Source organism: Balaenoptera borealis (genome assembly GCF_965194805.1).
Source record: "Balaenoptera borealis genome assembly, chromosome: 2".
NCBI classification, from domain to species: domain Eukaryota; kingdom Metazoa; phylum Chordata; class Mammalia; order Artiodactyla; family Balaenopteridae; genus Balaenoptera; species Balaenoptera borealis.
This window is the reverse complement of record NC_138867.1, coordinates 140,156,065-140,182,471: the sequence shown is the minus strand read 5'-3', so window position 1 is coordinate 140,182,471 and position 26,407 is coordinate 140,156,065. Positions and strand designations below refer to the sequence as shown.

Sequence of the window (26,407 nt, the reverse complement as noted above, 5' to 3'; positions counted from 1 at the left end):
TCTAGATATGGTCAATCCAGGTGGCATCACAGCCCCTGAAAGAATTTTGTAAGAATTTCTCTCCCTTTCACTGTCTTTGTTTCACGGGTTTTTAAAAGTAATTGATTTTTATAATGGGGATTAGCTGCTTTTCACTGCTGTGTTTATGCCGCTTTACACCCACTTGACTCACTTACGGAGAGATATCAATACATAGGTTTTAAGATTCTTACTAGTCAGATATATTCTTGTGCCGTGAATAGGGGGTGTTGAGTCCAGTTCACTGAGCAAGGAGTAGGGCTTGTCTGTTACATATTGGGTTTATGGAATGGTATCTGAGCTAATTTGAAACCCTTGTTTTATGCATCTCCCCACCTCACCTTACCTGTTAAGCAGCCATAGTGTGTTTTCTAAACGTGTGACTGTGTCCTGTTTTGTAATTCAGTTCAAGTGTAGCGGTTTTTACATTCCCTCTATAAGTGATATCTTATGATCAGTGTCTTTTGCTGTGTGACTTATTTCACTTAGTATTGTCGTACCTAAATCCACTCATCATGCTGCTACTAGCCTTATGAGGTGGATTTCATGGCTGAGTGATATTCCATTGTACATAAGGACCACAACTTCTTTATCCATTCTTCTCTTTCCTGGGATATTTAAGGTGTAATGAAGTGGAGGTTCTTGTCAACAGAGCAGCCCTAAAGTTTGGGGTGCCTGTGTCTTGCTGATTTTTAGTTTTCCCAATTTATACGCCCATGAGTGGAAGTGCCCTTTGCTCTCTAAGCTGGCTTTTTTAGATGTTTCAGGACACACCGTACACTTCTCCAGAGTGGCTGTTGGCTATTTACATCCCGCCCATCAGCATAGCAATGCTCCCATTTCTCCATGGCCTGTCCTGCATTTCTGGTTTTGACACTTTATTCAGCATTGCCCTTTTGACTGATGGGAAGCGAGACTTCTTTGTAGCGCTGGTTTGCCTTTCCAGGTTGCTTGGTTGGCCAAAAGGGCGTAAGCCATTTTTTCCTGAATATATTCAGGAAAAAACGCATACGCCCTTTTTGGCCAAGGGCCTCACTGTCAACGTTTTGCCGCTTTTCATGTGCTTTAAAGGCGATTCGAATCTACCTCCTGAAATCTGTTTCCTGCAATTCTGCCTTGCTTTCACATCCTCTTCGTTGCCTTCCCTGAATATATTTGTGGACGAGAGTTATCATTTATAACTCTGCAGGTTTGTGAATTGCAGTGCCCCTGAACTCCATTTTTCAACCCTCTTTTTGGGGAGCTGGCCACAAAAGCACAGGATTGCTTCAGGCCCTATTCTGGTTCCGGGAGGCAGGCTGAGCCTGTGGTTAATTCTTCTTCCTGATGGGAAAATAGAGTGACCTGTGCCTGTCCCAACACCTAGAGCTAGTCTCTCATTATTCCCCCTCTTCCCGTTCATCCTCAGGACAAATTGCAACCTGTACGGAACAGGAGGTTAAAGGTGCTGATTCTCCAAGGAGGGAGATTGCTAGTAAAGTGGCTGTAATGGCGAACCCGAGCACAAGGAGAGGAGAAATGAGGTGCGTTTTAGAAACCTTTCCCGATCACACGGTGTACCATCTTCTGGGTTTCTCAAGCATGTTTTCGATGTAGGAAGATGCCCTTGAACCTGGAGATTTGGGACCCATGGGATGGGTACCACGCAGTATTACTTTAAAGGGTCTGCGTTTCTCACCCAAACTCACCAAACCTCTCAGCCCCAAGAGTGTCCACCCTTATGTCTCAATCAGCTGTGGGTCTAGATATGGTCAATCCAGGTTGCATCACAGCCCCTGAACGAATTTTTTAAGAATTTCTCTCTCTTTCACTGTCTTTGTTTCACGGGTTTTTAAAAGTAATTGATTTTTATAATGGGGTTTAGCTGCTTTTCACTGCTGTGTTTATGCCGCTTTAAACCCACTTGACTCACTTACGGAGAGATATCAATACATAGGTTTTAAGATTCTTACTAGTCAGATATATTCTTGTGCCGTGAATAGGGGGTGTTGAGTCCAGTTCACTGAGCAAGGAGTCTGTTACATATTGGGTTTATGGAACGGTATCTGAGCTAATTTGAAACCCTGGTTTTATGCATCACCCCACCTCACCTTACCTGTTAAGCAGCCATAGTGTGTTTTCTAAACGTGTGACTTTGTCCTGTTTTGTAATTCAGTTCAAGTGTAGCGGTTTTTACATTCCCTCTATAAGTGATATCTTATGATCAGTGTCTTTTGCTGTGTGACTTATTTCACTTAGAATCGTCGTACCTAAATCCACTCATCATGCTGCTACTAGCCTTATGAGGTTGATTTCATGGTTGAGTGATATTCCATTGTACATAAGGACCACAACTTCTTTATCCATTCTTCTCTTTCCTGAGATATATAAGGTGTAATGAAGTGGAGGTTCTTGTCAAGAGAGCAGCCCTAAAGTTTGGGGTGCCTGTGTCTTGCTGATTTTTAGTTTTCCCAATTTATACGCCCATGAGTGGAAGTGCCCTTTGCTCTCTAAGCTGGGTTTTTTAGATGTTTCAGGACACACCGTACACTTCTCCAGAGTGGCTGTTGGCAATTTACATCCCGCCCATCAGCGTAGCAAGGCTCCCATTTCTCCATGGCCTGTCCTGCATTTCTGGTTTTGACACTTTATTCAGCATGGCCATTTTGACTGATGGGAAGCGAGACTTCTTTGTAGAGCTGGTTTGCCTTTCCAAGTTGCTTGGTTGGCCAAAAAGGGCGTATGCGTTTTTTCCTGAATATATTCAGGAAAAAACGCATACGCCCTTTTTGGCCAAGGGCCTCATTGTCAACGTTTTGCCGCTTTTCATGTGCTTTAAAGGCGATTCGAATCTACCTCCTGAAATCTGTTTCCTGCAATTCTGCCTTGCTTTCACATCCTCTTCGTTGCCTTCCCTGAATATATTTGTGGACGAGAGTTATCATTTATAACTCTGCAGGTTTGTGAATTGCAGTGCCCCTGAGCTCCATTTTTCAAACCGCTTTTTGGGGAGCTGGCCACAAAAGCACAGCATTGCTTCAGGCCCTGTTCTGGTTCCGGGAGGCAGGCTGAGCCTGTGGTTAATTCTTCTTCCTGATGGGAAAATAGAGTGACCTGTGCCTGTCCCAAAACCTAGAGCTAGTCTCTCATTTTTCCCCCTCTTCCCGTTCATCCTCAGGACAAATTGCAACCTGTACGGAACAGGAGGTTAAAGGTGTTGATTCTCCAAGGAGGGAGATTGCTAGTAAAGCGGCTGGAATGGCGAACCCGAGCACAAGGAGATGAGAAATGAGGTGCGTTTTAGAAACCTTTCCCGATCACACGGTGTACCATCTTCTGGGTTTCTCATGCATGTTTTCGAAGTAGGAAGATGCCCTTGAAGCTGGAGATTTGGGACCCATGGGATGGGAACCACGCAGTATTACTTTAAAGGGTCTGCGTTTGCTCACCCAACCTCACCAAACCTCTCAGCCCCAAGAGTGTCCACCCTTATGTCTCAATCAGCTGTGGGTCTAGATATGGTCAATCCAGGTGGCATCACAGCCCCTGAAAGAATTTTGTAAGAATTTCTCTCCCTTTCACTGTCTTTGTTTCACGGGTTTTTAAAAGTAATTGATTTTTATAATGGGGATTAGCTGCTTTTCACTGCTGTGTTTATGCCGCTTTACACCCACTTGACTCACTTACGGAGAGATATCAATACATAGGTTTTAAGATTCTTACTAGTCAGATATATTCTTGTGCCGTGAATAGGGGGTGTTGAGTCCAGTTCACTGAGCAAGGAGTAGGGCTTGTCTGTTACATATTGGGTTTATGGAACGGTATCTGAGCTAATTTGAAACCCTTGTTTTATGCATCTCCCCACCTCACCTTACCTGTTAAGCAGCCATAGTGTGTTTTCTAAACGTGTGACTGTGTCCTGTTTTGTAATTCAGTTCAAGTGTAGCGGTTTTTACATTCCCTCTATAAGTGATATCTTATGATCAGTGTCTTTTGCTGTGTGACTTATTTCACTTAGTATTGTCGTACCTAAATCCACTCATCATGCTGCTACTAGCCTTATGAGGTGGATTTCATGGCTGAGTGATATTCCATTGTACATAAGGACCACAACTTCTTTATCCATTCTTCTCTTTCCTGGGATATTTAAGGTGTAATGAAGTGGAGGTTCTTGTCAACAGAGCAGCCCTAAAGTTTGGGGTGCCTGTGTCTTGCTGATTTTTAGTTTTCCCAATTTATACGCCCATGAGTGGAAGTGCCCTTTGCTCTCTAAGCTGGCTTTTTTAGATGTTTCAGGACACACCGTACACTTCTCCAGAGTGGCTGTTGGCTATTTACATCCCGCCCATCAGCATAGCAATGCTCCCATTTCTCCATGGCCTGTCCTGCATTTCTGGTTTTGACACTTTATTCAGCATTGCCCTTTTGACTGATGGGAAGCGAGACTTCTTTGTAGCGCTGGTTTGCCTTTCCAGGTTGCTTGGTTGGCCAAAAGGGCGTAAGCCATTTTTTCCTGAATATATTCAGGAAAAAACGCATACGCCCTTTTTGGCCAAGGGCCTCACTGTCAACGTTTTGCCGCTTTTCATGTGCTTTAAAGGCGATTCGAATCTACCTCCTGAAATCTGTTTCCTGCAATTCTGCCTTGCTTTCACATCCTCTTCGTTGCCTTCCCTGAATATATTTGTGGACGAGAGTTATCATTTATAACTCTGCAGGTTTGTGAATTGCAGTGCCCCTGAACTCCATTTTTCAACCCTCTTTTTGGGGAGCTGGCCACAAAAGCACAGGATTGCTTCAGGCCCTATTCTGGTTCCGGGAGGCAGGCTGAGCCTGTGGTTAATTCTTCTTCCTGATGGGAAAATAGAGTGACCTGTGCCTGTCCCAACACCTAGAGCTAGTCTCTCATTGTTCCCCCTCTTCCCGTTCATCCTCAGGACAAATTGAAACCTGTACGGAACAGGAGGTTAAAGGTGCTGATTCTCCAAGGAGGGAGATTGCTAGTAAAGTGGCTGGAATGGCGAACCCGAGAACAAGGAGAGGAGAAATGAGGTGCGTTTTAGAAACCTTTCCCGATCACACGGTGTACCATCTTCTGGGTTTCTCAAGCATGTTTTCGATGTAGGAAGATGCCCTTGAAGCTGGAGATTTGGGACCCATGGGATGGGTACCACGCAGTATTACTTTAAAGGGTCTGCGTTTCTCACCCAACCTCACCAAACCTCTTAGCCCCAAGAGTGTCCACCCTTATGTCTCAATCAGCTGTGGGTCTAGATATGGTCAATCCAGGTTGCATCACAGCCCCTGAACGAATTTTTTAAGAATTTCTCTCTCTTTCACTGTCTTTGTTTCACGGTTTTTAAAAGTAATTGATTTTTATAATGGGGTTTAGCTGCTTTTCACTGCTGTGTTTATGCCGCTTTACACCCCCTTGACTCACTTACGGAGAGATATCAATACATAGGTTTTAAGATTCTTACTAGTCAGATATATTCTTGTGCCGTGAATAGGGGGTGTTGAGTCCAGTTCACTGAGCAAGGAGTCTGTTACATATTGGGTTTATGGAACGGTATCTGAGCTAATTTGAAACCCTGGTTTTATGCATCACCCCACCTCACCTTACCTGTTAAGCAGCCATAGTGTGTTTTCTAAACGTGTGACTTTGTCCTGTTTTGTAATTCAGTTCAAGTGTAGCGGTTTTTACATTCCCTCTATAAGTGATATCTTATGATCAGTGTCTTTTGCTGTGTGACTTATTTCACTTAGAATCGTCGTACCTAAATCCACTCATCATGCTGCTACTAGCCTTATGAGGTTGATTTCATGGTTGAGTGATATTCCATTGTACATAAGGACCACAACTTCTTTATCCATTCTTCTCTTTCCTGAGATATATAAGGTGTAATGAAGTGGAGGTTCTTGTCAAGAGAGCAGCCCTAAAGTTTGGGTTGCCTGTGTCTTGCTGATTTTTAGTTTTCCCAATTTATACGCCCATGAGTGGAAGTGCCCTTTGCTATCTAAGCTGGGTTTTTTAGATGTTTCAGGACACACCGTACACTTCTCCAGAGTGGCTGTTGGCAATTTACATCCCGCCCATCAGCGTAGCAAGGCTCCCATTTCTCCATGGCCTGTCCTGCATTTCTGGTTTTGACACTTTATTCAGCATGGCCATTTTGACTGATGGGAAGCGAGACTTCTCTGTAGAGCTGGTTTGCCTTTCCAAGTTGCTTGGTTGGCCAAAAAGGGCGTATGCGTTTTTTCCTGAATATATTCAGGAAAAAACGCATACGCCCTTTTTGGCCAAGGGCCTCATTGTCAACGTTTTGCCGCTTTTCATGTGCTTTAAAGGCGATTCGAATCTACCTCCTGAAATCTGTTTCCTGCAATTCTGCCTTGCTTTCACATCCTCTTCGTTGCCTTCCCTGAATATATTTGTGGATGAGAGTTATCATTTATAACTCTGCAGGTTTGTGAATTGCAGTGCCCCTGAGCTCCATTTTTCAAACCGCTTTTTGGGGAGCTGGCCACAAAAGCACAGCATTGCTTCAGGCCCTGTTCTGGTTCCGGGAGGCAGGCTGAGCCTGTGGTTAATTCTTCTTCCTGATGGGAAAATAGAGTGACCTGTGCCTGTCCCAAAACCTAGAGCTAGTCTCTCATTTTTCCCCCTCTTCCCGTTCATCCTCAGGACAAATTGCAACCTGTACGGAACAGGAGGTTAAAGGTGTTGATTCTCCAAGGAGGGAGATTGCTAGTAAAGCGGCTGGAATGGCGAACCCGAGCACAAGGAGATGAGAAATGAGGTGCGTTTTAGAAACCTTTCCCGATCACACGGTGTACCATCTTCTGGGTTTCTCATGCATGTTTTCGAAGTAGGAAGATGCCCTTGAAGCTGGAGATTTGGGACCCATGGGATGGGAACCACGCAGTATTACTTTAAAGGGTCTGCGTTTGCTCACCCAACCTCACCAAACCTCTCAGCCCCAAGAGTGTCCACCCTTATGTCTCAATCAGCTGTGGGTCTAGATATGGTCAATCCAGGTGGCATCACAGCCCCTGAAAGAATTTTGTAAGAATTTCTCTCCCTTTCACTGTCTTTGTTTCACGGGTTTTTAAAAGTAATTGATTTTTATAATGGGGATTAGCTGCTTTTCACTGCTGTGTTTATGCCGCTTTACACCCACTTGACTCACTTACGGAGAGATATCAATACATAGGTTTTAAGATTCTTACTAGTCAGATATATTCTTGTGCCGTGAATAGGGGGTGTTGAGTCCAGTTCACTGAGCAAGGAGTAGGGCTTGTCTGTTACATATTGGGTTTATGGAATGGTATCTGAGCTAATTTGAAACCCTTGTTTTATGCATCTCCCCACCTCACCTTACCTGTTAAGCAGCCATAGTGTGTTTTCTAAACGTGTGACTGTGTCCTGTTTTGTAATTCAGTTCAAGTGTAGCGGTTTTTACATTCCCTCTATAAGTGATATCTTATGATCAGTGTCTTTTGCTGTGTGACTTATTTCACTTAGTATTGTCGTACCTAAATCCACTCATCATGCTGCTACTAGCCTTATGAGGTGGATTTCATGGCTGAGTGATATTCCATTGTACATAAGGACCACAACTTCTTTATCCATTCTTCTCTTTCCTGGGATATTTAAGGTGTAATGAAGTGGAGGTTCTTGTCAACAGAGCAGCCCTAAAGTTTGGGGTGCCTGTGTCTTGCTGATTTTTAGTTTTCCCAATTTATACGCCCATGAGTGGAAGTGCCCTTTGCTCTCTAAGCTGGCTTTTTTAGATGTTTCAGGACACACCGTACACTTCTCCAGAGTGGCTGTTGGCTATTTACATCCCGCCCATCAGCATAGCAATGCTCCCATTTCTCCATGGCCTGTCCTGCATTTCTGGTTTTGACACTTTATTCAGCATTGCCCTTTTGACTGATGGGAAGCGAGACTTCTTTGTAGCGCTGGTTTGCCTTTCCAGGTTGCTTGGTTGGCCAAAAGGGCGTAAGCCATTTTTTCCTGAATATATTCAGGAAAAAACGCATACGCCCTTTTTGGCCAAGGGCCTCACTGTCAACGTTTTGCCGCTTTTCATGTGCTTTAAAGGCGATTCGAATCTACCTCCTGAAATCTGTTTCCTGCAATTCTGCCTTGCTTTCACATCCTCTTCGTTGCCTTCCCTGAATATATTTGTGGACGAGAGTTATCATTTATAACTCTGCAGGTTTGTGAATTGCAGTGCCCCTGAACTCCATTTTTCAACCCTCTTTTTGGGGAGCTGGCCACAAAAGCACAGGATTGCTTCAGGCCCTATTCTGGTTCCGGGAGGCAGGCTGAGCCTGTGGTTAATTCTTCTTCCTGATGGGAAAATAGAGTGACCTGTGCCTGTCCCAACACCTAGAGCTAGTCTCTCATTATTCCCCCTCTTCCCGTTCATCCTCAGGACAAATTGCAACCTGTACGGAACAGGAGGTTAAAGGTGCTGATTCTCCAAGGAGGGAGATTGCTAGTAAAGTGGCTGTAATGGCGAACCCGAGCACAAGGAGAGGAGAAATGAGGTGCGTTTTAGAAACCTTTCCCGATCACACGGTGTACCATCTTCTGGGTTTCTCAAGCATGTTTTCGATGTAGGAAGATGCCCTTGAACCTGGAGATTTGGGACCCATGGGATGGGTACCACGCAGTATTACTTTAAAGGGTCTGCGTTTCTCACCCAAACTCACCAAACCTCTCAGCCCCAAGAGTGTCCACCCTTATGTCTCAATCAGCTGTGGGTCTAGATATGGTCAATCCAGGTTGCATCACAGCCCCTGAACGAATTTTTTAAGAATTTCTCTCTCTTTCACTGTCTTTGTTTCACGGGTTTTTAAAAGTAATTGATTTTTATAATGGGGTTTAGCTGCTTTTCACTGCTGTGTTTATGCCGCTTTACACCCACTTGACTCACTTACGGAGAGATATCAATACATAGGTTTTAAGATTCTTACTAGTCAGATATATTCTTGTGCCGTGAATAGGGGGTGTTGAGTCCAGTTCACTGAGCAAGGAGTCTGTTACATATTGGGTTTATGGAACGGTATCTGAGCTAATTTGAAACCCTGGTTTTATGCATCACCCCACCTCACCTTACCTGTTAAGCAGCCATAGTGTGTTTTCTAAACGTGTGACTTTGTCCTGTTTTGTAATTCAGTTCAAGTGTAGCGGTTTTTACATTCCCTCTATAAGTGATATCTTATGATCAGTGTCTTTTGCTGTGTGACTTATTTCACTTAGAATCGTCGTACCTAAATCCACTCATCATGCTGCTACTAGCCTTATGAGGTTGATTTCATGGTTGAGTGATATTCCATTGTACATAAGGACCACAACTTCTTTATCCATTCTTCTCTTTCCTGAGATATATAAGGTGTAATGAAGTGGAGGTTCTTGTCAAGAGAGCAGCCCTAAAGTTTGGGGTGCCTGTGTCTTGCTGATTTTTAGTTTTCCCAATTTATACGCCCATGAGTGGAAGTGCCCTTTGCTCTCTAAGCTGGGTTTTTTAGATGTTTCAGGACACACCGTACACTTCTCCAGAGTGGCTGTTGGCAATTTACATCCCGCCCATCAGCGTAGCAAGGCTCCCATTTCTCCATGGCCTGTCCTGCATTTCTGGTTTTGACACTTTATTCAGCATGGCCATTTTGACTGATGGGAAGCGAGACTTCTTTGTAGAGCTGGTTTGCCTTTCCAAGTTGCTTGGTTGGCCAAAAAGGGCGTATGCGTTTTTTCCTGAATATATTCAGGAAAAAACGCATACGCCCTTTTTGGCCAAGGGCCTCATTGTCAACGTTTTGCCGCTTTTCATGTGCTTTAAAGGCGATTCGAATCTACCTCCTGAAATCTGTTTCCTGCAATTCTGCCTTGCTTTCACATCCTCTTCGTTGCCTTCCCTGAATATATTTGTGGACGAGAGTTATCATTTATAACTCTGCAGGTTTGTGAATTGCAGTGCCCCTGAGCTCCATTTTTCAAACCGCTTTTTGGGGAGCTGGCCACAAAAGCACAGCATTGCTTCAGGCCCTGTTCTGGTTCCGGGAGGCAGGCTGAGCCTGTGGTTAATTCTTCTTCCTGATGGGAAAATAGAGTGACCTGTGCCTGTCCCAAAACCTAGAGCTAGTCTCTCATTTTTCCCCCTCTTCCCGTTCATCCTCAGGACAAATTGCAACCTGTACGGAACAGGAGGTTAAAGGTGTTGATTCTCCAAGGAGGGAGATTGCTAGTAAAGCGGCTGGAATGGCGAACCCGAGCACAAGGAGATGAGAAATGAGGTGCGTTTTAGAAACCTTTCCCGATCACACGGTGTACCATCTTCTGGGTTTCTCATGCATGTTTTCGAAGTAGGAAGATGCCCTTGAAGCTGGAGATTTGGGACCCATGGGATGGGAACCACGCAGTATTACTTTAAAGGGTCTGCGTTTGCTCACCCAACCTCACCAAACCTCTCAGCCCCAAGAGTGTCCACCCTTATGTCTCAATCAGCTGTGGGTCTAGATATGGTCAATCCAGGTGGCATCACAGCCCCTGAAAGAATTTTGTAAGAATTTCTCTCCCTTTCACTGTCTTTGTTTCACGGGTTTTTAAAAGTAATTGATTTTTATAATGGGGATTAGCTGCTTTTCACTGCTGTGTTTATGCCGCTTTACACCCACTTGACTCACTTACGGAGAGATATCAATACATAGGTTTTAAGATTCTTACTAGTCAGATATATTCTTGTGCCGTGAATAGGGGGTGTTGAGTCCAGTTCACTGAGCAAGGAGTAGGGCTTGTCTGTTACATATTGGGTTTATGGAACGGTATCTGAGCTAATTTGAAACCCTTGTTTTATGCATCTCCCCACCTCACCTTACCTGTTAAGCAGCCATAGTGTGTTTTCTAAACGTGTGACTGTGTCCTGTTTTGTAATTCAGTTCAAGTGTAGCGGTTTTTACATTCCCTCTATAAGTGATATCTTATGATCAGTGTCTTTTGCTGTGTGACTTATTTCACTTAGTATTGTCGTACCTAAATCCACTCATCATGCTGCTACTAGCCTTATGAGGTGGATTTCATGGCTGAGTGATATTCCATTGTACATAAGGACCACAACTTCTTTATCCATTCTTCTCTTTCCTGGGATATTTAAGGTGTAATGAAGTGGAGGTTCTTGTCAACAGAGCAGCCCTAAAGTTTGGGGTGCCTGTGTCTTGCTGATTTTTAGTTTTCCCAATTTATACGCCCATGAGTGGAAGTGCCCTTTGCTCTCTAAGCTGGCTTTTTTAGATGTTTCAGGACACACCGTACACTTCTCCAGAGTGGCTGTTGGCTATTTACATCCCGCCCATCAGCATAGCAATGCTCCCATTTCTCCATGGCCTGTCCTGCATTTCTGGTTTTGACACTTTATTCAGCATTGCCCTTTTGACTGATGGGAAGCGAGACTTCTTTGTAGCGCTGGTTTGCCTTTCCAGGTTGCTTGGTTGGCCAAAAGGGCGTAAGCCATTTTTTCCTGAATATATTCAGGAAAAAACGCATACGCCCTTTTTGGCCAAGGGCCTCACTGTCAACGTTTTGCCGCTTTTCATGTGCTTTAAAGGCGATTCGAATCTACCTCCTGAAATCTGTTTCCTGCAATTCTGCCTTGCTTTCACATCCTCTTCGTTGCCTTCCCTGAATATATTTGTGGACGAGAGTTATCATTTATAACTCTGCAGGTTTGTGAATTGCAGTGCCCCTGAACTCCATTTTTCAACCCTCTTTTTGGGGAGCTGGCCACAAAAGCACAGGATTGCTTCAGGCCCTATTCTGGTTCCGGGAGGCAGGCTGAGCCTGTGGTTAATTCTTCTTCCTGATGGGAAAATAGAGTGACCTGTGCCTGTCCCAACACCTAGAGCTAGTCTCTCATTATTCCCCCTCTTCCCGTTCATCCTCAGGACAAATTGCAACCTGTACGGAACAGGAGGTTAAAGGTGCTGATTCTCCAAGGAGGGAGATTGCTAGTAAAGTGGCTGTAATGGCGAACCCGAGCACAAGGAGAGGAGAAATGAGGTGCGTTTTAGAAACCTTTCCCGATCACACGGTGTACCATCTTCTGGGTTTCTCAAGCATGTTTTCGATGTAGGAAGATGCCCTTGAACCTGGAGATTTGGGACCCATGGGATGGGTACCACGCAGTATTACTTTAAAGGGTCTGCGTTTCTCACCCAACCTCACCAAACCTCTCAGCCCCAAGAGTGTCCACCCTTATGTCTCAATCAGCTGTGGGTCTAGATATGGTCAATCCAGGTTGCATCACAGCCCCTGAACGAATTTTTTAAGAATTTCTCTATCTTTCACTGTCTTTGTTTCACGGGTTTTTAAAAGTAATTGATTTTTATAATGGGGTTTAGCTGCTTTTCACTGCTGTGTTTATGCCGCTTTAAACCCACTTGACTCACTTACGGAGAGATATCAATACATAGGTTTTAAGATTCTTACTAGTCAGATATATTCTTGTGCCGTGAATAGGGGGTGTTGAGTCCAGTTCACTGAGCAAGGAGTCTGTTACATATTGGGTTTATGGAACGGTATCTGAGCTAATTTGAAACCCTGGTTTTATGCATCACCCCACCTCACCTTACCTGTTAAGCAGCCATAGTGTGTTTTCTAAACGTGTGACTTTGTCCTGTTTTGTAATTCAGTTCAAGTGTAGCGGTTTTTACATTCCCTCTATAAGTGATATCTTATGATCAGTGTCTTTTGCTGTGTGACTTATTTCACTTAGAATCGTCGTACCTAAATCCACTCATCATGCTGCTACTAGCCTTATGACGTTGATTTCATGGTTGAGTGATATTCCATTGTACATAAGGACCACAACTTCTTTATCCATTCTTCTCTTTCCTGAGATATATAAGGTGTAATGAAGTGGAGGTTCTTGTCAAGAGAGCAGCCCTAAAGTTTGGGGTGCCTGTGTCTTGCTGATTTTTAGTTTTCCCAATTTATACGCCCATGAGTGGAAGTGCCCTTTGCTCTCTAAGCTGGGTTTTTTAGATGTTTCAGGACACACCGTACACTTCTCCAGAGTGGCTGTTGGCAATTTACATCCCGCCCATCAGCGTAGCAAGGCTCCCATTTCTCCATGGCCTGTCCTGCATTTCTGGTTTTGACACTTTATTCAGCATGGCCATTTTGACTGATGGGAAGCGAGACTTCTTTGTAGAGCTGGTTTGCCTTTCCAAGTTGCTTGGTTGGCCAAAAAGGGCGTATGCGTTTTTTCCTGAATATATTCAGGAAAAAACGCATACGCACTTTTTGGCCAAGGGCCTCATTGTCAACGTTTTGCCGCTTTTCATGTGCTTTAAAGGCGATTCGAATCTACCTCCTGAAATCTGTTTCCTGCAATTCTGCCTTGCTTTCACATCCTCTTCGTTGCCTTCCCTGAATATATTTGTGGATGAGAGTTATCATTTATAACTCTGCAGGTTTGTGAATTGCAGTGCCCCTGAGCTCCATTTTTCAAACCGCTTTTTGGGGAGCTGGCCACAAAAGCACAGCATTGCTTCAGGCCCTGTTCTGGTTCCGGGAGGCAGGCTGAGCCTGTGGTTAATTCTTCTTCCTGATGGGAAAATAGAGTGACCTGTGCCTGTCCCAAAACCTAGAGCTAGTCTCTCATTTTTCCCCCTCTTCCCGTTCATCCTCAGGACAAATTGCAACCTGTACGGAACAGGAGGTTAAAGGTGTTGATTCTCCAAGGAGGGAGATTGCTAGTAAAGCGGCTGGAATGGCGAACCCGAGCACAAGGAGATGAGAAATGAGGTGCGTTTTAGAAACCTTTCCCGATCACACGGTGTACCATCTTCTGGGTTTCTCATGCATGTTTTCGAAGTAGGAAGATGCCCTTGAAGCTGGAGATTTGGGACCCATGGGATGGGAACCACGCAGTATTACTTTAAAGGGTCTGCGTTTGCTCACCCAACCTCACCAAACCTCTCAGCCCCAAGAGTGTCCACCCTTATGTCTCAATCAGCTGTGGGTCTAGATATGGTCAATCCAGGTGGCATCACAGCCCCTGAAAGAATTTTGTAAGAATTTCTCTCCCTTTCACTGTCTTTGTTTCACGGGTTTTTAAAAGTAATTGATTTTTATAATGGGGATTAGCTGCTTTTCACTGCTGTGTTTATGCCGCTTTACACCCACTTGACTCACTTACGGAGAGATATCAATACATAGGTTTTAAGATTCTTACTAGTCAGATATATTCTTGTGCCGTGAATAGGGGGTGTTGAGTCCAGTTCACTGAGCAAGGAGTAGGGCTTGTCTGTTACATATTGGGTTTATGGAACGGTATCTGAGCTAATTTGAAACCCTTGTTTTATGCATCTCCCCACCTCACCTTACCTGTTAAGCAGCCATAGTGTGTTTTCTAAACGTGTGACTGTGTCCTGTTTTGTAATTCAGTTCAAGTGTAGCGGTTTTTACATTCCCTCTATAAGTGATATCTTATGATCAGTGTCTTTTGCTGTGTGACTTATTTCACTTAGTATTGTCGTACCTAAATCCACTCATCATGCTGCTACTAGCCTTATGAGGTGGATTTCATGGCTGAGTGATATTCCATTGTACATAAGGACCACAACTTCTTTATCCATTCTTCTCTTTCCTGGGATATTTAAGGTGTAATGAAGTGGAGGTTCTTGTCAACAGAGCAGCCCTAAAGTTTGGGGTGCCTGTGTCTTGCTGATTTTTAGTTTTCCCAATTTATACGCCCATGAGTGGAAGTGCCCTTTGCTCTCTAAGCTGGCTTTTTTAGATGTTTCAGGACACACCGTACACTTCTCCAGAGTGGCTGTTGGCTATTTACATCCCGCCCATCAGCATAGCAATGCTCCCATTTCTCCATGGCCTGTCCTGCATTTCTGGTTTTGACACTTTATTCAGCATTGCCCTTTTGACTGATGGGAAGCGAGACTTCTTTGTAGCGCTGGTTTGCCTTTCCAGGTTGCTTGGTTGGCCAAAAGGGCGTAAGCCATTTTTTCCTGAATATATTCAGGAAAAAACGCATACGCCCTTTTTGGCCAAGGGCCTCACTGTCAACGTTTTGCCGCTTTTCATGTGCTTTAAAGGCGATTCGAATCTACCTCCTGAAATCTGTTTCCTGCAATTCTGCCTTGCTTTCACATCCTCTTCGTTGCCTTCCCTGAATATATTTGTGGACGAGAGTTATCATTTATAACTCTGCAGGTTTGTGAATTGCAGTGCCCCTGAACTCCATTTTTCAACCCTCTTTTTGGGGAGCTGGCCACAAAAGCACAGGATTGCTTCAGGCCCTATTCTGGTTCCGGGAGGCAGGCTGAGCCTGTGGTTAATTCTTCTTCCTGATGGGAAAATAGAGTGACCTGTGCCTGTCCCAACACCTAGAGCTAGTCTCTCATTGTTCCCCCTCTTCCCGTTCATCCTCAGGACAAATTGAAACCTGTACGGAACAGGAGGTTAAAGGTGCTGATTCTCCAAGGAGGGAGATTGCTAGTAAAGTGGCTGTAATGGCGAACCCGAGAATAAGGAGAGGAGAAATGAGGTGCGTTTTAGAAACCTTTCCCGATCACACGGTGTACCATCTTCTGGGTTTCTCAAGCATGTTTTCGATGTAGGAAGATGCCCTTGAACCTGGAGATTTGGGACCCATGGGATGGGTACCACGCAGTATTACTTTAAAGGGTCTGCGTTTCTCACCCAACCTCACCAAACCTCTTAGCCCCAAGAGTGTCCACCCTTATGTCTCAATCAGCTGTGGGTCTAGATATGGTCAATCCAGGTTGCATCACAGCCCCTGAACGAATTTTTTAAGAATTTCTCTCTCTTTCACTGTCTTTGTTTCACGGTTTTTAAAAGTAATTGATTTTTATAATGGGGTTTAGCTGCTTTTCACTGCTGTGTTTATGCCGCTTTACACCCCCTTGACTCACTTACGGAGAGATATCAATACATAGGTTTTAAGATTCTGACTAGTCAGATATATTCTTGGGCGGTGAATAGGGGGTGTTGAGTCCAGTTCACTCAGCAAGGAGTAGGTCGTGTCTATTACATATTGGGTTTATGGAACGGTCTCTGAGCTAATTTGAAACCCTTGTTTTATGCATCACCCCACCTCACCTTTCCCGTGAAGCAGCCATAGTGTGTTTTCTAAACGTGTGACTCTGTTCTGTTTTGTAATTCAGTTCAAGGGTAGCGGTTTTTACATTCCCTCTATAAGTGATATCTTAGGATAAGTGTCTTTTTCTGTGTGACTTATTTCACTTAGAATCGTCGGACCTAAATCCACTCATCATGCTGCTACTAGCCTTAGGACGTTGATTTCATGGCTGAGTGATATTCCATTGTACATAAGGACCACAACTTCTTTATCCATTTTTCTCTTTCCTGGGATATTTTAAGGTGTAACGAAGTGGAGGTTCTTGTCAACAGAGCAGCCCTAAACTTTGGGGTGCCTGTGTCTTGCTGATTTTTAGTTTTCCCAATTTATACGCCCATGAGTGGAAGTGCCCTATGCTCTCTAAGCTGAGTTTTTTCGATGTTTCAGGACACACCGTACACTTCTCCAGAGTGGCTGTTGGCAATTTACATCCCGCCCATCAGCGTAGCAAGGCTCCCGTTTCTCCATGGCCTGTCCTGCATTTCTGGGTTTGACACTTTCTTCGGCATGGCCCTTTTGACCGATGGGAAGCGAGACTTCTTTGTAGCGCTGATTTGCCTTTCCAGGTTGCTTGGTTGGCCAAAAAGGGCGTATGCGTTTTTTCCTGAATATATTCAGGACAAAACGCAAACGCCCTTTTTGGCCAAGGGCATCATTGTCGAGGTTTTGCCGCTTTTCCCGGGCTTTAAAGGCGATTCGAATCTACCTCCTGAAATCTGTTTCCTGCAATTCTGCCTTGCTTTCAAATCCTCTTCGTTGTCTTCCGTCAATATATTTGTGGACGAGAGTTATCATTTATAACTCTGCAGGTTTGTGAATTGCAGTGCCCCTGAGCTCCATTTTTCAACTCGCTTTCTTGGGAGCTGGCCGCCAAAGCGCAGGATTGCTTCAGGCCCTATTCTGGTCCCGGGCGGCAGGCTGAGCCTGTGGTTAATTCTTCTTCCTGATGGGAAAATAGAGTGACCTGTGCCTGTCCCAACACCTAGAGCTAGTGTCTCATTGGTTCCCCCTCTTCCCGTTCATCCTCAGGACAAATTGCAACCTGTACGGAACAGGAGGTTAAAGGTGCTGATTCTCCAAGGAGGGAGATTGCTAGTAAAGCGGCTGGAATGGCGAACCCGAGCACAAGGAGATGAGAAATGAGGTGCGTTTTAGAAACCTTTCCCGATCACACGGTGTACCATCTTCTGGGTTTCTCATGCATGTTTTCGAAGTAGGAAGATGCCCTTGAACCTGGAGATTTGGGACCCACGGGATGGGAACCACGCAGTATTACTTTAAAGGGTCTGCGTTTGCTCACCCAACCTCACCAAACCTCTCAGCCCCAAGAGTGTCCACCCTTATGTCTCAATCAGCTGTGGGTCTAGATATGGTCAATCCAGGTGGCATCACAGCCCCTGAACGAATTTAGTAAGAATTTCTCTATCTTTCACTGTCTTTGTTTCACGGGTTTTTAAAAGTGATTGTTTTTTATAAAGGGGTTTAGCTGCTTTTCACTGCTGTGTTTATGCCGCTTTACACCCACTTGACTCACATACAGAGAGATATCAATACAAAGGTTTTAAGATTCTGACTAGTCAGATATATTCTTGGGCGGTGAATAGGGGGTGTTGAGTCCAGTTCACTCAGCAAGGAGTAGGTCGTGTCTATTACATATTGGGTTTATGGAACGGTCTCTGAGCTAATTTGAAACCCTTGTTTTATGCATCACCCCACCTCACCTTTCCCGTGAAGCAGCCATAGTGTGTTTTCTAAACGTGTGACTCTGTTCTGTTTTGTAATTCAGTTCAAGGGTAGCGGTTTTTACATTCCCTCTATAAGTGATATCTTAGGATAAGTGTCTTTTTCTGTGTGACTTATTTCACTTAGAATCGTCGGACCTAAATCCACTCATCATGCTGCTACTAGCCTTAGGACGTTGATTTCATGGCTGAGTGATATTCCATTGTACATAAGGACCACAACTTCTTTATCCATTTTTCTCTTTCCTGGGATATTTTAAGGTGTAACGAAGTGGAGGTTCTTGTCAACAGAGCAGCCCTAAACTTTGGGGTGCCTGTGTCTTGCTGATTTTTAGTTTTCCCAATTTATACGCCCATGAGTGGAAGTGCCCTATGCTCTCTAAGCTGAGTTTTTTCGATGTTTCAGGACACACCGTACACTTCTCCAGAGTGGCTGTTGGCAATTTACATCCCGCCCATCAGCGTAGCAAGGCTCCCGTTTCTCCATGGCCTGTCCTGCATTTCTGGGTTTGACACTTTCTTCGGCATGGCCCTTTTGACCGATGGGAAGCGAGACTTCTTTGTAGCGCTGATTTGCCTTTCCAGGTTGCTTGGTTGGCCAAAAAGGGCGTATGCGTTTTTTCCTGAATATATTCAGGACAAAACGCAAACGCCCTTTTTGGCCAAGGGCATCATTGTTGAGGTTTTGCCGCTTTTCCCGGGCTTTAAAGGCGATTCGAATCTACCTCCTGAAATCTGTTTCCTGCAATTCTGCCTTGCTTTCAAATCCTCTTCGTTGTCTTCCGTCAATATATTTGTGGACGAGAGTTATCATTTATAACTCTGCAGGTTTGTGAATTGCAGTGCCCCTGAGCTCCATTTTTCAACTCGCTTTCTTGGGAGCTGGCCGCCAAAGCGCAGGATTGCTTCAGGCCCTATTCTGGTCCCGGGCGGCAGGCTGAGCCTGTGGTTAATTCTTCTTCCTGATGGGAAAATAGAGTGACCTGTGCCTGTCCCAACACCTAGAGCTAGTGTCTCATTGGTTCCCCCTCTTCCCGTTCATCCTCAGGACAAATTGCAACCTGTACGGAACAGGAGGTTAAAGGTGCTGATTCTCCAAGGAGGGAGATTGCTAGTAAAGCGGCTGGAATGGCGAACCCGAGCACAAGGAGATGAGAAATGAGGTGCGTTTTAGAAACCTTTCCCGATCACACGGTGTACCATCTTCTGGGTTTCTCATGCATGTTTTCGAAGTAGGAAGATGCCCTTGAACCTGGAGATTTGGGACCCACGGGATGGGAACCACGCAGTATTACTTTAAAGGGTCTGCGTTTGCTCACCCAACCTCACCAAACCTCTCAGCCCCAAGAGTGTCCACCCTTATGTCTCAATCAGCTGTGGGTCTAGATATGGTCAATCCAGGTGGCATCACAGCCCCTGAACGAATTTAGTAAGAATTTCTCTATCTTTCACTGTCTTTGTTTCACGGGTTTTTAAAAGTGATTGTTTTTTATAAAGGGGTTTAGCTGCTTTTCACTGCTGTGTTTATGCCGCTTTACACCCACTTGACTCACATACAGAGAGATATCAATACAAAGGTTTTAAGATTCTTACTAGTCAGATATATTCTTGGTCGGTGAATAGGGGGTGTTGAGTCCAGTTCACTCAGCAAGGAGTAGGTCGTGTCTATTACATATTGGGTTTATGGAACGGTCTCTGAGCTAATTTGAAACCCTTGTTTTATGCATCACCCCACCTCACCTTTCCCGTGAAGCAGCCATAGTGTGTTTTCTAAACGTGTGACTCTGTTCTGTTTTGTAATTCAGTTCAAGGGTAGCGGTTTTTACATTCCCTCTATAAGTGATATCTTAGGATAAGTGTCTTTTTCTGTGTGACTTATTTCACTTAGAATCGTCGTACCTAAATCCACTCATCATGCTGCTACTAGCCTTAGGACGTTGATTTCATGGCTGAGTGATATTCCATTGTACATAAGGACCACAACTTCTTTATCCATTTTTCTCTTTCCTGGGATATTTTAAGGTGTAACGAAGTGGAGGTTCTTGTCAACAGAGCAGCCCTAAACTTTGGGGTGCCTGTGTCTTGCTGATTTTTAGTTTTCCCAATTTATACGCCCATGAGTGGAAGTGCCCTATGCTCTCTAAGCTGAGTTTTTTCGATGTTTCAGGACACACCGTACACTTCTCCAGAGTGGCTGTTGGCAATTTACATCCCGCCCATCAGCGTAGCAAGGCTCCCATTTCTCCATGGCCTGTCCTGCATTTCTGGGTTTGACACTTTCTTCGGCATGGCCCTTTTGACCGATGGGAAGCGAGACTTCTTTGTAGCGCTGATTTGCCTTTCCAGGTTGCTTGGTTGGCCAAAAAGGGCGTATGCGTTTTGTCCTGAATATATTCAGGACAAAACGCAAACGCCCTTTTTGGCCAAGGGCATCATTGTCGAGGTTTTGCCGCTTTTCCCGGGCTTTAAAGGCGATTCGAATCTACCTCCTGAAATCTGTTTCCTGCAATTCTGCCTTGCTTTCAAATCCTCTTCGTTGTCTTCCGTCAATATATTTGTGGACGAGAGTTATCATTTATAACTCTGCAGGTTTGTGAATTGCAGTGCCCCTGAGCTCCATTTTTCAACTCGCTTTCTTGGGAGCTGGCCGCCAAAGCGCAGGATTGCTTCAGGCCCTATTCTGGTCCCGGGCGGCAGGCTGAGCCTGTGGTTAATTCTTCTTCCTGATGGGAAAATAGAGTGACCTGTGCCTGTCCCAACACCTAGAGCTAGTGTCTCATTGGTTCCCCCTCTTCCCGTTCATCCTCAGGACAAATTGCAACCTGTACGGAACAGGAGGTTAAAGGTGCTGATTCTCCAAGGAGGGAGATTGCTAGTAAAGCGGCTGGAATGGCGAACCCGAGCACAAGGAGATGAGAAATGAGGTGCGTTTTAGAAACCTTTCCCGATCACACGGTGTACCATCTTCTGGGTTTCTCATGCATGTTTTCGAAGTAGGAAGATGCCCTTGAACCTGGAGATTTGGGACCCACGGGATGGGAACCACGCAGTATTACTTTAAAGGGTCTGCGTTTGCTCACCCAACCTCACCAAACCTCTCAGCCCCAAGAGTGTCCACCCTTATGTCTCAATCAGCTGTGGGTCTAGATATGGTCAATCCAGGTGGCATCACAGCCCCTGAACGAATTTAGTAAGAATTTCTCTATCTTTCACTGTCTTTGTTTCACGGGTTTTTAAAAGTGATTGTTTTTTATAAAGGGGTTTAGCTGCTTTTCACTGCTGTGTTTATGCCGCTTTACACCCACTTGACTCACATACAGAGAGATATCAATACAAAGGTTTTAAGATTCTGACTAGTCAGATATATTCTTGGGCGGTGAATAGGGGGTGTTGAGTCCAGTTCACTCAGCAAGGAGTAGGTCGTGTCTATTACATATTGGGTTTATGGAACGGTCTCTGAGCTAATTTGAAACCCTTGTTTTATGCATCACCCCACCTCACCTTTCCCGTGAAGCAGCCATAGTGTGTTTTCTAAACGTGTGACTCTGTTCTGTTTTGTAATTCAGTTCAAGGGTAGCGGTTTTTACATTCCCTCTATAAGTGATATCTTAGGATAAGTGTCTTTTTCTGTGTGACTTATTTCACTTAGAATCGTCGTACCTAAATCCACTCATCATGCTGCTACTAGCCTTAGGACGTTGATTTCATGGCTGAGTGATATTCCATTGTACATAAGGACCACAACTTCTTTATCCATTTTTCTCTTTCCTGGGATATTTTAAGGTGTAACGAAGTGGAGGTTCTTGTCAACAGAGCAGCCCTAAACTTTGGGGTGCCTGTGTCTTGCTGATTTTTAGTTTTCCCAATTTATACGCCCATGAGTGGAAGTGCCCTATGCTCTCTAAGCTGAGTTTTTTCGATGTTTCAGGACACACCGTACACTTCTCCAGAGTGGCTGTTGGCAATTTACATCCCGCCCATCAGCGTAGCAAGGCTCCCGTTTCTCCATGGCCTGTCCTGCATTTCTGGGTTTGACACTTTCTTCGGCATGGCCCTTTTGACCGATGGGAAGCGAGACTTCTTTGTAGCGCTGATTTGCCTTTCCAGGTTGCTTGGTTGGCCAAAAAGGGCGTATGCGTTTTGTCCTGAATATATTCAGGACAAAACGCAAACGCCCTTTTTGGCCAAGGGCATCATTGTCGAGGTTTTGCCGCTTTTCCCGGGCTTTAAAGGCGATTCGAATCTACCTCCTGAAATCTGTTTCCTGCAATTCTGCCTTGCTTTCAAATCCTCTTCGTTGTCTTCCGTCAATATATTTGTGGACGAGAGTTATCATTTATAACTCTGCAGGTTTGTGAATTGCAGTGCCCCTGAGCTCCATTTTTCAACTCGCTTTCTTGGGAGCTGGCCGCCAAAGCGCAGGATTGCTTCAGGCCCTATTCTGGTCCCGGGCGGCAGGCTGAGCCTGTGGTTAATTCTTCTTCCTGATGGGAAAATAGAGTGACCTGTGCCTGTCCCAACACCTAGAGCTAGTGTCTCATTGGTTCCCCCTCTTCCCGTTCATCCTCAGGACAAATTGCAACCTGTACGGAACAGGAGGTTAAAGGTGCTGATTCTCCAAGGAGGGAGATTGCTAGTAAAGCGGCTGGAATGGCGAACCCGAGCACAAGGAGATGAGAAATGAGGTGCGTTTTAGAAACCTTTCCCGATCACACGGTGTACCATCTTCTGGGTTTCTCATGCATGTTTTCGAAGTAGGAAGATGCCCTTGAACCTGGAGATTTGGGACCCACGGGATGGGAACCACGCAGTATTACTTTAAAGGGTCTGCGTTTGCTCACCCAACCTCACCAAACCTCTCAGCCCCAAGAGTGTCCACCCTTATGTCTCAATCAGCTGTGGGTCTAGATATGGTCAATCCAGGTGGCATCACAGCCCCTGAACGAATTTAGTAAGAATTTCTCTATCTTTCACTGTCTTTGTTTCACGGGTTTTTAAAAGTGATTGTTTTTTATAAAGGGGTTTAGCTGCTTTTCACTGCTGTGTTTATGCCGCTTTACACCCACTTGACTCACATACAGAGAGATATCAATACAAAGGTTTTAAGATTCTGACTAGTCAGATATATTCTTGGGCGGTGAATAGGGGGTGTTGAGTCCAGTTCACTCAGCAAGGAGTAGGTCGTGTCTATTACATATTGGGTTTATGGAACGGTCTCTGAGCTAATTAGAAACCCTTGTTTTATGCATCACCCCACCTCACCTTTCCCGTGAAGCAGCCATAGTGTGTTTTCTAAACGTGTGACTCTGTTCTGTTTTGTAATTCAGTTCAAGGGTAGCGGTTTTTACATTCCCTCTATAAGTGATATCTTAGGATAAGTGTCTTTTTCTGTGTGACTTATTTCACTTAGAATCGTCGTACCTAAATCCACTCATCATGCTGCTACTAGCCTTAGGACGTTGATTTCATGGCTGAGTGATATTCCATTGTACATAAGGACCACAACTTCTTTATCCATTTTTCTCTTTCCTGGGATATTTTAAGGTGTAACGAAGTGGAGGTTCTTGTCAACAGAGCAGCCCTAAACTTTGGGGTGCCTGTGTCTTGCTGATTTTTAGTTTTCCCAATTTATACGCCCATGAGTGGAAGTGCCCTATGCTCTCTAAGCTGAGTTTTTTCGATGTTTCAGGACACACCGTACACTTCTCCAGAGTGGCTGTTGGCAATTTACATCCCGCCCATCAGCGTAGCAAGGCTCCCGTTTCTCCATGGCCTGTCCTGCATTTCTGGGTTTGACACTTTCTTCGGCATGGCCCTTTTGACCAATGGGAAGCGAGACTTCTTTGTAGCGCTGATTTGCCTTTCCAGGTTGCTTGGTTGGCCAAAAAGGGCGTATGCGTTTTGTCCTGAATATATTCAGGACAAAACGCAAACGCCCTTTTTGGCCAAGGGCATCATTGTCGAGGTTTTGCCGCTTTTCCCGGGCTTTAAAGGCGATTCGAATCTACCTCCTGAAATCTGTTTCCTGCAATTCTGCCTTGCTTTCAAATCCTCTTCGTTGTCTTCCGTCAATATATTTGTGGACGAGAGTTATCATTTATAACTCTGCAGGTTTGTGAATTGCAGTGCCCCTGAGCTCCATTTTTCAACTCGCTTTCTTGGGAGCTGGCCGCCAAAGCGCAGGATTGCTTCAGGCCCTATTCTGGTCCCGGGCGGCAGGCTGAGCCTGTGGTTAATTCTTCTTCCTGATGGGAAAATACAGTGACCTGTGCCTGTCCCAACACCTAGAGCTAGTGTCTCATTGGTTCCCCCTCTTCCCGTTCATCCTCAGGACAAATTGCAACCTGTACGGAACAGGAGGTTAAAGGTGCTGATTCTCCAAGGAGGGAGATTGCTAGTAAAGCGGCTGGAATGGCGAACCCGAGCACAAGGAGATGAGAAATGAGGTGCGTTTTAGAAACCTTTCCCGATCACACGGTGTACCATCTTCTGGGTTTCTCATGCATGTTTTCGAAGTAGGAAGATGCCCTTGAACCTGGAGATTTGGGACCCACGGGATGGGAACCACGCAGTATTACTTTAAAGGGTCTGCGTTTGCTCACCCAACCTCACCAAACCTCTCAGCCCCAAGAGTGTCCACCCTTATGTCTCAATCAGCTGTGGGTCTAGATATGGTCAATCCAGGTGGCATCACAGCCCCTGAACGAATTTAGTAAGAATTTCTCTCTCTTTCACTGTCTTTGTTTCACGGGTTTTCAAAAGTGATTGTGTTTTATAAAGGGGTTTAGCTGCTTTTCACTGCTGTGTTTATGCCGCTTTACACCCACTTGACTCACATACAGAGAGATATCAATACAAAGGTTTTAAGATTCTTACTAGTCAGATATATTCTTGGGCGGTGAATAGGGGGTGTTGAGTCCAGTTCACTCAGCAAGGAGTAGGTCGTGTCTATTACATATTGGGTTTATGGAACGGTCTCTGAGCTAATTAGAAACCCTTGTTTTATGCATCACCCCACCTCACCTTTCCCGTGAAGCAGCCATAGTGTGTTTTCTAAACGTGTGACTCTGTTCTGTTTTGTAATTCAGTTCAAGGGTAGCGGTTTTTACATTCCCTCTATAAGTGATATCTTAGGATAAGTGTCTTTTTCTGTGTGACTTATTTCACTTAGAATCGTCGGACCTAAATCCACTCATCATGCTGCTACTAGCCTTAGGACGTTGATTTCATGGCTGAGTGATATTCCATTGTACATAAGGACCACAACTTCTTTATCCATTTTTCTCTTTCCTGGGATATTTTAAGGTGTAACGAAGTGGAGGTTCTTGTCAACAGAGCAGCCCTAAACTTTGGGGTGCCTGTGTCTTGCTGATTTTTAGTTTTCCCAATTTATACGCCCATGAGTGGAAGTGCCCTATGCTCTCTAAGCTGAGTTTTTTCGATGTTTCAGGACACACCGTACACTTCTCCAGAGTGGCTGTTGGCAATTTACATCCCGCCCATCAGCGTAGCAAGGCTCCCGTTTCTCCATGGCCTGTCCTGCATTTCTGGGTTTGACACTTTCTTCGGCATGGCCCTTTTGACCGATGGGAAGCGAGACTTCTTTGTAGCGCTGATTTGCCTTTCCAGGTTGCTTGGTTGGCCAAAAAGGGCGTATGCGTTTTGTCCTGAATATATTCAGGACAAAACGCAAACGCCCTTTTTGGCCAAGGGCATCATTGTCGAGGTTTTGCCGCTTTTCCCGGGCTTTAAAGGCGATTCGAATCTACCTCCTGAAATCTGTTTCCTGCAATTCTGCCTTGCTTTCAAATCCTCTTCGTTGTCTTCCGTCAATATATTTGTGGACGAGAGTTATCATTTATAACTCTGCAGGTTTGTGAATTGCAGTGCCCCTGAGCTCCATTTTTCAACTCGCTTTCTTGGGAGCTGGCCGCCAAAGCGCAGGATTGCTTCAGGCCCTATTCTAGTCCCGGGCGGCAGGCTGAGCCTGTGGTTAATTCTTCTTCCTGATGGGAAAATAGAGTGACCTGTGCCTGTCCCAACACCTAGAGCTAGTGTCTCATTGGTTCCCCCTCTTCCCGTTCATCCTCAGGACAAATTGCAACCTGTACGGAACAGGAGGTTAAAGGTGCTGATTCTCCAAGGAGGGAGATTGCTAGTAAAGCGGCTGGAATGGCGAACCCGAGCACAAGGAGATGAGAAATGAGGTGCGTTTTAGAAACCTTTCCCGATCACACGGTGTACCATCTTCTGGGTTTCTCATGCATGTTTTCGAAGTAGGAAGATGCCCTTGAACCTGGAGATTTGGGACCCACGGGATGGGAACCACGCAGTATTACTTTAAAGGGTCTGCGTTTGCTCACCCAACCTCACCAAACCTCTCAGCCCCAAGAGTGTCCACCCTTATGTCTCAATCAGCTGTGGGTCTAGATATGGTCAATCCAGGTGGCATCACAGCCCCTGAACGAATTTAGTAAG

The 26,407-nt window shown here is 45.0% G+C and overlaps 1 long non-coding RNA gene across 1 annotated transcript; it reads left to right on the top strand.

Annotated features, from left to right (window-relative positions):
- Positions 1–10,170: 10,170 nt before the first annotated feature.
- On the top strand, positions 10,171–15,977 carry LOC309623330. Its single transcript, XR_014241328.1, has 2 exons — positions 10,171–10,305; positions 13,699–15,977. It is a non-coding gene; the product is annotated as an uncharacterized lncRNA (long non-coding RNA).
- Positions 15,978–26,407: the final 10,430 nt, after the last annotated feature.